Source organism: Ascaphus truei, chromosome 4 (assembly GCF_040206685.1).
Source record: "Ascaphus truei isolate aAscTru1 chromosome 4, aAscTru1.hap1, whole genome shotgun sequence".
NCBI classification, from domain to species: Eukaryota; Metazoa; Chordata; class Amphibia; order Anura; family Ascaphidae; genus Ascaphus; species Ascaphus truei.
Window position 1 is genome coordinate 127684296 of NC_134486.1, and position 13547 is coordinate 127697842.

Sequence of the window (13547 nt, forward strand, 5' to 3'; positions counted from 1 at the left end):
CAACACACAGTCCTCCTGTGTGCTCAAGACTCTGTGGGTGCCGTTTCAGCAGGAGTTTTTAAACTTGTCTGATTACCAGGTGGAGACTGGTTAATTGTTTACCTGCAATTACCCAGACTACTGAGGCTTTCTATTGCAGCCTCATTTAGACAGAGTTGCTTCCCTGTTACAACATGTATCAACCTACAAAAATAATAACTTGATGCAAAGAGAGTCATCTTGAAGACCTGTCGGTGTGTGAGGGTACAGTTTTTGCTATGTATAAAATGTGGGGTGTGACACTAAGAGGTGAGTTTGTTGAGCTGTTATCTAATGCACATCTTATAATAGGGCGAATCAAGGTCTGTATATCATGCTGTCATTTGTCTCCCTTTTTGCTGAATAAAAACCCCTAACTGATCTGTATCAAATGAAGAAACTTGCTTGAACAAAATAAGTACATTTTGATGTACACCAGGTGACACGTTTCATTATTTTGATATATAGCCTACGAAGGTCTCTGCCAAGAATGCTTTAGAAGGGATCGGATGATTACATTTTTGTATCTCTTTTTCTCCTGAGGGACCACATTTATTTTACTGGAAAATACAGCTGTAAGTAAAAAAAGATATAATAGCAACTATATCATCATATCTGTGATCTGTAACCCTGTGTTGCACTGAAGGGAATAAAAGAACCAGTCTATTGTTCACATTCATCAGATGGAGAGCTTGTTTGTACTGTAGGCAAGTGATTCATTCAAAAACTGTTTAGTTTAATTAAAGATGTGAACATCTGCTTTTAATAGTGCACATTTTTTCAATAGGAGTGTTTTTTTTATAACAAAATATGGAGTTTGCTATTTTCTTATTAACTTATTCAAAAACGTCTTAAATAATCTTTGGACACCTTTGATCCAAAATCGAAAATGAGTTCCTGGTACTCAAAAAGAGAAGATATCCTTTTTCAAACATATATCTTTCATACAAAAAATGATATATTACAAACAGATATAGAGGATGAACTAAGGAAATACTCATCCACCCGCTGGCGTCCACCACCGAAGGACAGATGACTATGCAGAGAGAAAAAACAGACGTGACTTAAAATGTACAACTGTACAAGTGTGCTGTAGCCCCAAAGAATGGAAAGTTACTACAGCAATAAGGATAAAGTCCCAAATGTACCCATAGATAATGGGAGCAACGTTTCAGGGAAAATCCCCTCCTTCCAGCCCGTTCCTACAGTTCCAAAAGGGGAGCGTTGTACTTCCCTCCATAAGAACACTGGATCCAGTGTGATTGTATGTGACAAAGCTTAGCAGAAGGAGAGATAAGCAGATGCTGGATGATACAGCCTCATTCTCCTGGTGCAATATTTGGTCAGCATTTTGGATAAACCAGAGAATCATGAAAAAGGGAAGTACTGTACCACTTCCTTTGTTGGAAAAGGGCCTGAAGGGCCCGATACATAGTCCACTATTATTTTTGGACACTGTTTCGTAGTAGATATCCTTAGCTAATCTGGTATATATTGCTTTGGTCCATTTTTTCAGCATTGATGTTGGATCAGCGCTTGTGTTGCCTTTGTGTGTTTTTGTGTCCCTTGTTTTTCCCCCTCTTTCCCATATTGTTGGGTTCCTCCATTAGTGTGGGAATTTGGGCCACTGTTTTTCAGTATTACCCTACATACACTGCTTCCCCATTTTTGGGGGGTTATCATTAAAATTTGAGGTTTCTCTTTGTACTGTATATCACTATTGTGAATTTCAGTTTTTTGTCAGAGTGCTGTGGGTATTGTCTCTAGTTATCCCTTCTTCCAGCCCATTCCTACAGATCCAAAAATTCAATTAGTAAATGTCTCTCGTAAACCAAGGCACACTACTCTGCTCATTTGAAGAAAAAGTCCCCTGATGCCGGCAGGACTTCCTCACCTGTGTGATCTCCCCATGCGATCCTATAAAACACTGGCATCTATAGTTAGTGAGAGGTTAGTCCCGTCCCTCCTCCCCTTCCTTACGGCTGTCCAGTTGATTCACTGTACTACACCATCAGGGCTTTTTTAATTTGAACAAATCTTATTTAATCCAACACTTTAACTATTCAACACATTATGTAAACATTAATACAATTAGAACCAGCATACGAGTCCCAATTAGATCTGCTCAATAAGGTTCTGGGGCACATTGGTCACGCAACAAGACTTGTGCTGCCCACTCAATTCTGCAGAGAATGATATAGGCTCAATCCTCGATGTTGGCCTTAGTTGAAGTCCATGTGTCTTTTTTGAAAAAAGATGAATTTCTGACTATGGTTCTAGATGAATTGTTAGTTATCACAAGAGATCCCTTCTTCTTGGTTAATACAAGAGTCTCCAGCTCATGGCAGGGAGTGTGTTTGTTCAGTTGAGGTTGCTTTACCCATACAGAATCTTCAACTTGTACTTCAGTTGAAATTGTATTGCATTTCAGGTTGTATATTTTGTGTTTAAAACCAGAGACAGAACATGAAACACAGGCAGAGCTCAGTGCACATCCAATGAAACTTATACACGGTACAGTGCCTAAATATATATGTATAGATATCATTTGAATAAAATGGTCTTTTAGTTTAACTTTTGTTTTGTGTCAGCATCTTGGATTCAAATTTGTTCATCGGATGCAGTTGTAATAGGGATCTCTGGTACATCCATCCTCACAGAATCTCTTTGAAACATCAGAGATATTGGTGTTTTCCCAGTGGCAGGGTGTTTTACTGAATTCTAATGTCTCCAAAAATTATTTAGTGCTTGTTGAAGAGGATGTCCTGATACAGTACATACTGTAGTTGGATTTGCTTTCTGATGCTCTGCATCAACCATTGGCCATGCCATTCACCTGTGACCAAAAGGGTGTGATGTCTTGATGACAGATTCCAAAATGTTTACAGACTTTTTCAAATTCATGATCTATAAAGGGTGGTCCATTGTCTGATTTCATTTTGGAAGGTTGTCAGGATCCGTGATCCGCGGTGCACCCGGTGCTTACCCCAACCCATGATCAGGCTCCCCGCTCCTCCCGTCAACCGTGATGCTCCTCTTCCTCCTCCTGTGACCCGCTGCCATCCTAGGGGCATGCACGCATGCCGTGCGGAGGTAAATACACTGCCATCTGGTGCCGCCTCAAGGTTGCGCCCACGCGGTGATGTCGTCAGCGCACAGAGCGCACACTTGGCGCATGGTCAGCGCGCACCAGCACCGCATCACTCACCATCATCACGGACCCTTCCCACACCTGTCTCCTGCACAGGATCTGCCAATCACAGCAGGCACTGCTGACGCACCTCCACTCTGCTTCTTTCTAATTGGTGCCTGTCTCCTTTATATGCTCAGCCGTCACACTGGCAATTCGGCTGAGCATAAACCTTCCTATGTGCGAAGTGCTCACTGCTACCCTTGCCTCCACAATCTTGTCTTGTACAGTTCCTAGCTTCTACGTTCCTGACCCGGCTATTCTTTTGGACTCTGCTCTTCTACGCTCCTGACCCCGGCTACCAACGATGATCCGCACCTCTCCAATCCAGACCACGGCTAAGTATTTACAATGATTCTCACTTCTCCAATCCCGACCTCAGCAAGTACCTCTGACTAGCCATACCTCTCTAACCCTGACCAATCTACACTCCAGACGAGCCCACGCGACTGTGGGTTGGTGTTTATAAATATCCCACTTCGGCCTCGCAATCACTCCTTGTTTGTGGTGAGCACTCCGTTACATAGGTATACCGAATGTGGTGAACACTCTATTTAGTGCTGGTATAACTGCACTGTTAGAAGTTGATGCAACAACTTCATTTTCTGGGTAACTTGAATATGTACTAATCACAACAAGAAGGTAGTGCCTGTTCTTTAAAGGTCTATAGAAATCAATAGCAAGTCAATCCCAGATGTAACTTGGCTGTGATGTCATCTTCACCGGTTCTGGGTGTGTACTCCTGGCAGTTCTTTACCTTTTCCTCAACTATTGCGTCCATTTTGGGAAACCATACTTTTTCCTGGAGTAACTGTTTGTTCTGAGACTTGAGTGTGTCAAGTCAATTATTTTGTGTCTCAGGAATGTTGCTACTACCATGTTCCTCCCTTTTAAAATGAGGGATTACTAATAGATGGTGAAATGTTCTCTGTAGGACGCCATCGCCTCAAAGTCTTCCATCAAAGCTGGTGTCAAATTTTGAGTTTTTTCCACCAGTTGCCTGAAATTATGCATTACAGTATTTGACACTACTGCTCTCTCAATAGACATCCCCCCAGTTTTCCGGGAGCCTGCAATGTGCGGTTTAAGAAGGCAGCAGGGAGTGCTAATGAACCATCCCCGATTTGCAACCACATAAGAGACAGGCACTCATAAATAGTGTGCCTCAGACAGTTCTTGTTCTCAATTATCTATAAAGTATTTTTCTATAAGTTTATGTACATTTATACTTACAATTCATATGCAATTAGTTTACCAGGATTTGTCTTATCTCACCCTTGTTTTGCATAAGTCCTGCTGGTGGGATCTCCTTAAAGATGTAGCTTTAGGAGGAACTTGCACATTAGCACTGATTGCAATATTGTGCACATTATAACTAGCAATAATAATATCAATAACTTTTAAATAGCTCAGTTGTAGGACTACACCAGACTTGTTACAACACCAAAAGTTACATTGTAACATAGCAATGGAGGTTATTGACAAAAAAATCCCAAACAAGTCAATGGGATTTTCTGTGTGTAAGTGTCTTATCACCAATAATGCACATAACTTAATTCCATTGCATATGTCTAGTATATTAAAGAAAATATTGGCACAAAACCTTCAATGTGTATGTTGCGAGGCTACTGTAAACAAACAACACAAAAGGCATAGCACACCGCTCACTAATTAACGGGCGTGGGCATAGTGACGTGGTGACGTCACATCACATGGTGTAGCTGATTCCTGGTGTATCGGAGCCCCTGCATGTATGCTGGAAGAGTGCGTTGAAGTCGTGTTCCATGACAGATGCAGCGTTCATGCATCAATTAGCTAAGTACTCTATTTTTCACGCAGAGTGTTATGTTGCAGAGTCTATATGTATTATCACTAGCTACAAGGACTCCCGAGTAAAACTTGAAAGCGATGTTGGAGCTGTGCTGTTTGAATTCAAACAGCGTTCATATGGTAGCCTAGTAGATTAGGGAATTCCCCGTTCTATCCTGCATACATACCTCTGAGATAAACTGTTTATCAGGGACTTTGTAGCCAACACGGACGCTGTGTTGCTCTCATTCTATGCTTGATTCATTCAATTGCTGGGGCAATGATATATGAGTTGGATTGCTAGAGATTTTAGGTGATCAACTGTGTGTAATACTCTGCATTTTTCAATTTGAGCAGGATGGTAGTTCAGTATTATATATGATATAGGATTACACACCAGATTACAGCAATCAGCTACATCGACACCACGTGTTAGTTTTTAATTAATTTTATTTTTCACGTTGTCACCCTTGTGTTTCACGTTGTATAGTCACGATAAAATCAAATAAAACAATTAGTGTGGAGTGCACCACAAATGTACATTCTGTCAGTGAACTGGCGATGCGCCACCATTTTCACTCAATTGTTAATACTGTAAACAAACCACTTATAAAGCATCCCAGAACTGGAATTAGACTAATCAAAAAACTAGTGTTTAGGTGATTATATATATATATATATATATATAAAGATAACAGCAGGCACTTCAAAGGCTCCAAAGAAATAGGTGCTTGTTCAACAAAAATAACAGGAAACCAGGTGTCCCACCAAGGAGACAAAAAACAGCACTCAAGGTATATTGCAAAAGTTTATTTGAAAAAAAGCAGGCACATATAAATCCAACGTTTCGGTCCTGTATAGGACCTTCCTCAGGGGCGTGCTGGAGAACACTGCCCAAGGAAAACATATATACCCATCACCCACCTGTGTGCATAATCAAGAACCAGATGATTGTAATTAAAAACGGGAGTACTGTAGGCGCATGGGAGCCCTGTCATCACTTTGCAGCAGCTCAGCCTCACCACTCCTCTGTTTACACTTAGCTATCAATGCCAGACACACCGCACATGTGCGCCTGCGGGTGGAGCCAGTGAGCACACCAGTCATTCTAAGGCATCCCCCGTTGCCATGGCGACGCAACTAAAGCGTCTGTAACCATGGGAGTGTAGGCAGAAGCAGACTGCAATAGGGAGCAGGGGCACTGAGCCGTGTGAAGATGATGACGTCACATCACCAGCAGCAACAGGTCCTGTAACCAAAATGAAAGTGCAGTATTAAAAACACATGAAGAGGTGAAAATATATACTCCAGATGCACAGTATTACTAAAAATCACTATCAATAGTGCAACAATAATAAATATACTAATATCACTCTAACATGCTACCAAGAGAAATGAATAGTGAATTCAGATTTGCTTGTAAGAGTTTGAAAAAGCAGACATAAAGGAAAGGAAGGAACAGGAAGGGGGAGTGGAGGAAAAGGGGAGAGGGAAAGGGGGATGGGAGGGAAAGGGGTGGAGGGGAAAGGGGAAGATGGAGGGAGGGGAAGGGGGGGAAAGGGGGGAGGAGGGGAAGGGGTGCTAAGGAGCAAAAATGGGGTCGAATAATAAGGCAAAAATAAGCCCAAAGATGAATACAGAAACGGATAATTCTAACTACACAGAGGTGACAGATGGCAGTAAGATCCCCAACTTTAACTCATAAATGTATCTCCCTACAATGATACTACTGTTGCTACAAAAAGCAACCCAGTTTAAAATCCTCATTAAGTCCTCTGGGTGCCATAGTATCAAGTTCATAGATGAGCCTTGTTTCCATCGGCATTGGCCGACAACACTGGATTGGAGGACCATAAATTGCAACCAGTTGCGAGGCACTTTAAAAACTTTAAGCATAGCCTTGCAACGCTGAGGTGCATGCCTATTATGCAAGCGCACACGTCCATTCGTGGTGGTGACAGAGGAAAATTATTACTGCAATTGGAAACAAGGCTCATCTATGAACTTGATACTATGGCACCCAGAGGACTTAATGAGGATTTTAAACTGGGTTGCTTTTTGCCTTGGTGTTTGCACTTAGGTGCTTTTATTCTTAATCACTTTTAGTGCTGTAATCATGTGTAATTCAGGCTGTTGCCTCTATATCCAGGCGCTGTTTAGCAGCTCTGACAGAGCACTTCGGGAAGCCCTCCCTCTCCTTCATTATGCCCTTCACTGCTAGGCAGCCGGGACCTGAGCGCCACGCATGCGCAGGAGAGGTTGTTTCTGGTAGTGGGGGGTTCCCTTAGTTTCCTATGATGCTCCTCACTGCTGACAGCGCGTGTGATAGACGCGTGGTGATGACGTCATCGCCTACTCGACGGAGATGGCTGCAGTCACACAGGTGTGTGCATTTTTGGTTTTAGTTAATTGTTTGTTACTGATAGATGGTGTTGGGTATATATAGGTGGTGGATGTCATTGTGTGGTGAGCACTCCCTTGATAACGGTCCTGTCCCTAGGACCGAAACGTCGGTGATTGTGCCTGCTGTTCAAATACAATTTTTTTCATTACTACTAAGTGTGTTGTCTCTTCCTTGCTGCGTGTACTTCGGATTCCCTGGACTCCATGGTCTGCCTGGTAAGGAGCCTTTCATTATACCTGTTCTTATGGGACTAGCACCTGTCTTCATCTTTATTTGTGTGCCATCTGTTTTGTCCCTTGATGTCGTGTTGCAATCGGTATCGTATAGTCTATATATATACATATATATATATATAGTGCAGAATAAATGAGTTCTTCAGTATTCGGTGATACCTTTTTTATTGGACTAACAATTTATGTCATAGGGCAAGCTTTCGAGAGTTCTCCTCTCTTCTTCAGGTCAAGCAATACTGATATTGGGATCGGGGTGGGGGTGCATTGGTGCGGTGCTGCTGGGGGGGAAGTGCGGCTGCTGGGGGATCGCTGGGGCTGCCGGTGGAAGTATGGTGGCTGCTGGGGGATCATGTAGGGCTGCCGGCGCCTCACTCTACCTCCTCCCCCCTCCTCCTGATCGGGTGCGCAGAGGCCATTTAATTTTTTTTATCGCGATCCAGGTTATAGCGCGGTGGGATCGGATGGCCCCCGACAACCGCGCTATAATGGGGTTGAGCTGTATATTATATATATATATATCAAATGGAAATATTACTGTATGCTCATTTGCATGTCTTAAACAGGTCTGCAACCCCACCTTTCACCAGTATCACCCAGCACACAGTGCTTCCACTGCAGCAAGGGATTCTGGGAAATCAAAAGCCCCATTGGTGCTGCTGTGGATGTACAGCCCCCCATCTCCAATTCTCACTTTCCTTATGTTTGTTTTAACACCCTTCCTGTGCCTTCCCCGCCCCACCTCATATACATCTCTGTTCTTTACGCTTCTTTTTGTTTTTCCAATCTCTGTCTAAGTCATAGAAACCTTTGTATATCAGTATTGTCGACCTGATGAAGAGAGGAAAACTATCGAAAGCTTGTCCTATGACATAAATTGTTAGTCCAAATAAAAAAGGTATCACTTGATACTGAAGAAGTAATTTATTCTGCACTATATATATATATATATATATATATATATATATATATATATATATATATACATTACACAATATTTTATTGTTCTGTATCTTGAAAAAGCATCAAATAGGGATCGAAATGTTGATCTGCTTAAAATAAATATTAACACATTTTTTCACAAGACCAATGGCGGGCAGTTCACTTTTCTCCTGTTTTTATTACTTCTCCAAATATTTATTGGAAGGCGTGCACCCTATTGTATGATGTACTGTATTAGACAACATGTAAATATATCTGCTGCATACCTTTGAGGTGCTGGACTCCGAGTTCAAATGGTTAGAGAATCTAAGTCTGGCATCCATATCCTGCCTCACCTGGTAAAACCAAACAAAAAAAAATAGATTTCTTCCAACATGATTTGAATATCATAGGCTGTGAATTTACAGTATACAGTACATTGCCTTGTTTTCCTAATATTTCGCTGCAGGGTTAGGATACAATATTAATTAGGAAAAAAACACCTTGATTCGTGATTTATTAACAGATCACAACATGACTGATTTAAGTTCACTATCTAAAGATTCACAGTTTACTCCCAATTATTATTTCAAAAAAATATTGAAGCTGTAGATACTGTAGATCATTAATGAAGTCTGAAAAAAGTAGGGGACCCAGAACAGAACCTCTCTGGACCCCACAGGTAACATCCAAGGGGTGTATGTTAGAACCCGAGATAGACACAAATTGGGGATCTACCCGATACATATGAGTAAAACCAGTTTAAAGAATGGTCCCGAATTCCAGGACAGAAGTTTGTTAAACAAAGAAACATGATCAACAGTTTCAAAAGCCTTTTAAAAATCTAGGAATATTTCCCTGGTTAGTTGTCCCAGTTCCATTCTACACTGAATCCCATTGCAAATTTTTAAGAGGGTAGTTACCATGGAGTGGTTTGGGGCAAAAGCCAGATTGGAGTTGCCTAAGGAAATTTGTCTTGTTATAAGAATCAATTAATTGGGAGCGGATTCCATTACTTTGGATTGTATTGGGAGAAGAGAGATTGGTTTGTAATTGGAGACAATGTTTTTGTCCCCACTTTTGAAGACTGGGACAACTCTGGAGGTTTTCTAGGTCTGTAGGATATGGCCTGAAGACAAAATAGAGCTGACTAGGGGGGCAAATGGTATTGCAATGACGGGGACACTAAGCCATAGAAACCTTGGTTACACTAGGTCAGGTCCACATTGGCTGTTTTGTTTTCATTTTAGTTGCGCCTGTGTAATCTCCTCTTCATATACTGGAACAAATTGTGAGCAGTGCTGGGAAGGGGTGGGGCTATAGGAGTTCTCACAGGTTGAGCTACATGATTATAGTTAGGGTTGTGCTTTGATAGTAGGGAAGTAGCACACCCCACAAAGTATTAATTGAATGTTTGCAATGTCAGTGTGATCTGTCAGAGTATTATCATTATTTTTTATATTAGATGGTTGTTGATGACTAGAAAGTTGGAATATATTGTTGCAAGCTGAACTTAAGGGATAGTTTACTGCCAATTAGGCAACATGTATTCTTATTAATGTCTTATATGACTTGTGAGCATATTTACGTGTCCCAGACAGGTCTACAACGCTGCTTTTCACCATTATCTTTAGCATACAGTACTTACAGTACACTGCAGCTAGGGACTCTGGGGAATGACATGCAAATGAGCACACAGTGTCACCTTTTAATTCATGTCCATTATTGTTTTGAATTTAACATTAAAAACATCATAACAGTTTCATGTTAAATGTTTCATAAAGCATAATGCATACTCAACTTGTCAGGGTATAAGCCAAGGTATTGAAAAACAAGACTTTTGAAGCAAGGAGCAGAGCTAGTTATCTGTGCCTATTCATACGCTACATTACCATGAATACGGAAGTAGGGAAAACATGTGGAATTTCTCTAAACAATTAAAGGCTTTCCAAAAATGACATTGTATACTTTCCATTTCAAGTGCACAATCTTCTTTTTTTATACCATTCATTTTACGGGATAATATTCAGGAATACCTAATGGAAAACAAAATTATTAGTAATAGTCAGCATGGATTTATGAAGGACTAGCTGAAAGACCCGGCGTTGCCCGGGATGTAAATGCGTAATAGGTAGTATTATTTATAAATTGTGGAACAATAGGTGACTGTTTGTTGTAAAGGTTGGATAATAATATTGAAAAGAAAGATGGAAGAAAATGTAATACGATGTTGTATAAAAATGGTTTATTGTAACCACACCACAGTACAATGTATATTTTGGTGCCATAAGTGATGTAAAAATGTGAGGCGTGTGTCCTGCTAGGGTGTGAGGCGGCGGGTGGCGCGTGGGTTGTGAGTGCTGTCTGTGAGTGGGGGTCCTGCTAGGGTGTGAGGCGGCGGGTGGTGCGTGGGTTGTGAGTGCTGTCTGTGAGTGTGGGTCCTGCTAGGGTGTGAGGCAGCGGGTGGCGCGTGGGTTGTGAGTGCTGTCTGTGAGTGGGGGTCCTGCTAGGGTGTGAGGCGGCGGGTGGCGCGTGGGTTGTGAGTGCTGTCTGTGAGTGGGGGTCCTGCTAGGGTGTGAGGCGGTGGGTCAGTGATGTCGGTGCGTAGGGGCGGGAAGCAGCAGGTGTGTGTGGCGGCAGGTATGTGTCGAGTGTGGTGTCTGTTGAGTGCGTGCAGCGGCTGTGAGGCGGTGGGTGAAAGGCAGAGGCGGCCGGAGTAAGGGCGGGTGAAAGGCAGAGGCGTGGGTGGGTAGGCGGTAAGGCGGGCAGGAAGGCGAATGGCGGAGGGAAGGGGAGGAGGGGGTGGTCGAGGGGGGCAAGGGGTGAAGGAGGGGGGCAAGGGGTGGAGTGGGGGGAAGGATTAGAGGAGAGGGGGGAAGGGTTAGAGGAGGGGGGGAAGGGGTGGAAGTGTGGGAGGGGGTGGGAGGGGAAAGGGGTGGAGGGGATAAAGGGGTGGAAGGGAGGGGGGTGGAGGGGAGGGGAGCGGAGGGGGGGGGAAAGGGGAGCGGAGGGGGGGTGGAAAGGGGAGCAGGGGGGGGGAAGGGGAGCGGAGGGGGGGGGAAGGGGAGTAGGGGGGGGGAAGGAGAGAAGTGGTGGGAAGGGGGAGGAGGGGGGAGGTGGTGGGAAGGGGGGAGGTGGTGGGAACGGGGAGAAGGGGGGAGGTGGTGGGAAGGGGGAGAAGGGGGGAGGTGGTGGGAAGGGGGAAGGTGGTGGGAAGGGGGAGGAGGGTGGATGTGGTGGGAAGGGGGAGGAGTGGGGAGGGGGAGGAGGGGGAAGGTGGTGGGAACGGGGAGGAGGGGGGAGGTGGTGGGAAGGGGGAGGAGGGGGGAGGTGGTGGGAAGGGGGGGGAGGTGGTGGGAAGGGGGGGAAGGGGGGGAGGTGGTGGGAAGGGGGGGAGGTGGTGGGAACGGGGAGGAGGGAGGTGGTGGGAAGGGGGGAGGGGTGAGGTGGTGGGAAGGGAGAGGAGGGGTGAGGTGGTGGGAAGGGGAGGAGGGGGGAGGTGGTGGGAAGGGGGAGATGGGGGGATGTGGTGGGAAGGGGGAGGTGGTGGGAAGGGGGAGGAGGGGGGAGGTGGTGGGAAGGGGGAGGCGGTGGGAAGGGGGAGGTGGTGGGAAGGGGGAGCCGGTGGGAAGGCAGGGGGTGGGAGGCGGTGGGAAGGCGGTGGGAAGGCGGGGGGTGGGAGGCGGTGGGAAGGCGGGGGGTGGGAGGCGGTGGGAAGGCAGGGGGTGGAGGCGGTGGGAAGGGGGGGGGTGGAAGCGATGGGAAGGGGGGGGAGGCGTTGGGAAGGGGGGGAGGCAGTGGGAAGGGGGGGGAGGCGGTGGGAATGGGGGGGGAGGCGGTGGGAAGGGGGGGAGGCGGTGGGAAGGGGGGGGGAGGTGGTGGGAAGGGGGGGGAGGCGGTGGGAAGGGGGGGGAGGCGGTGGGAAGGGGGGGAGGCGGTGGGAATGGGGGGGGGAGGCGGTGGGAAGGGCTGGGGAGGCGGTGGGAAGGGGGGAGGCGGTGGGAAGGGGGGGAGGTGGTGGGAAGGGGGGGGGAGGCGGTGGGAAGGGGGGGAGGCGGTGGGAACGGGGGGGTGTTGGGAAGGGGGGGAGGCGGTGGGAAGGGGGGGGTGGCGGTGGGAAGGGGGGGGAGGCGGTGGGAATGGGGGGGAGGCGGTGGGAGGCGGTGGGAAGGGGGGGAGGTGGTGGGAAGGGGGGGAGGCAGTGGGAAGGGGGGGGAGGCGGTGGGAAGGTGGAGGGGAGGAGGTGGGAAGGGGGGGAGGTGGTGGGAAGGGGGGGGAGGCGGTGGGAAGGGGGGGGAGGCGTTGGGAAGGGGGGGAGGCGGTGGGAAGGGGGGGGAGGCGGTGGGAATGGGGGGGAGGCGGTGGGAGGCGGTGGGAAGGGGGGAAGTGGTGGGAAAGGGGGAGGCGGTGGGAAGGGGGGGAAGGCGGTGGGAAGGTGGAGTGGAGGCAGTGGGAAGGGGGGGAGGCGGTGGTAAGGGGGAAGGGGAGGCGGTGGGAAGGGGGGGGAGGCGGTGGGAAGGGGGGGGAGGCAGTGGGAAGGGTGGGGGAGGCGGTGGGAAGGGGGGGGAGGCAATGGGAAGGGGGGGGAGGCGGTGGGAAGGGGGGGGAGGCGGTGGGAATGGTGGGGAGGCGGTGGGAAGGTGGAGGGGAGGGGGTGGGAAGGGGGGGGAGGTGGTGGGAAGGGGGGGAGGTGGTGGGAAGGGGGGGGAGGCGGTGGGAAGGGGGGGGAGGCGGTGGGAATGGTGGGGAGGCGGTGGGAGGTGGTGGGAAGGGGGGGAGGTGGTGGGAAGCGGGGGAGGCGGTGGGAAGGGGGGGGAGGCGGTGGGAAGGTGGAGTGGAGGCGGTGGGAAGGGGGGGAGGCGGTGGGAAGGGGGAAGGGGAGGCGGTGGGAAGGGGGGGAGGCGGTGGGAAGGGGTGGGGGAGGCGAAGGGGGGTGGAGGGGAGGCGAAGGGGGGGTGGAGGGGAGGTGAAGGGG

General features: G+C 47.3%; 1 long non-coding RNA gene across 1 annotated transcript in view; it reads left to right on the top strand.

Annotated features, from left to right (window-relative positions):
- Positions 1–6061: 6061 nt before the first annotated feature.
- LOC142491995 (uncharacterized) overlaps positions 6062–13547 on the top strand; it is a 44064-nt gene continuing 36578 nt past the window's right edge. The window contains exon 1 of the long non-coding RNA XR_012800644.1: positions 6062–6263. This is a non-coding gene — a long non-coding RNA (uncharacterized LOC142491995). The remainder of the gene's footprint in view (positions 6264–13547) is intronic.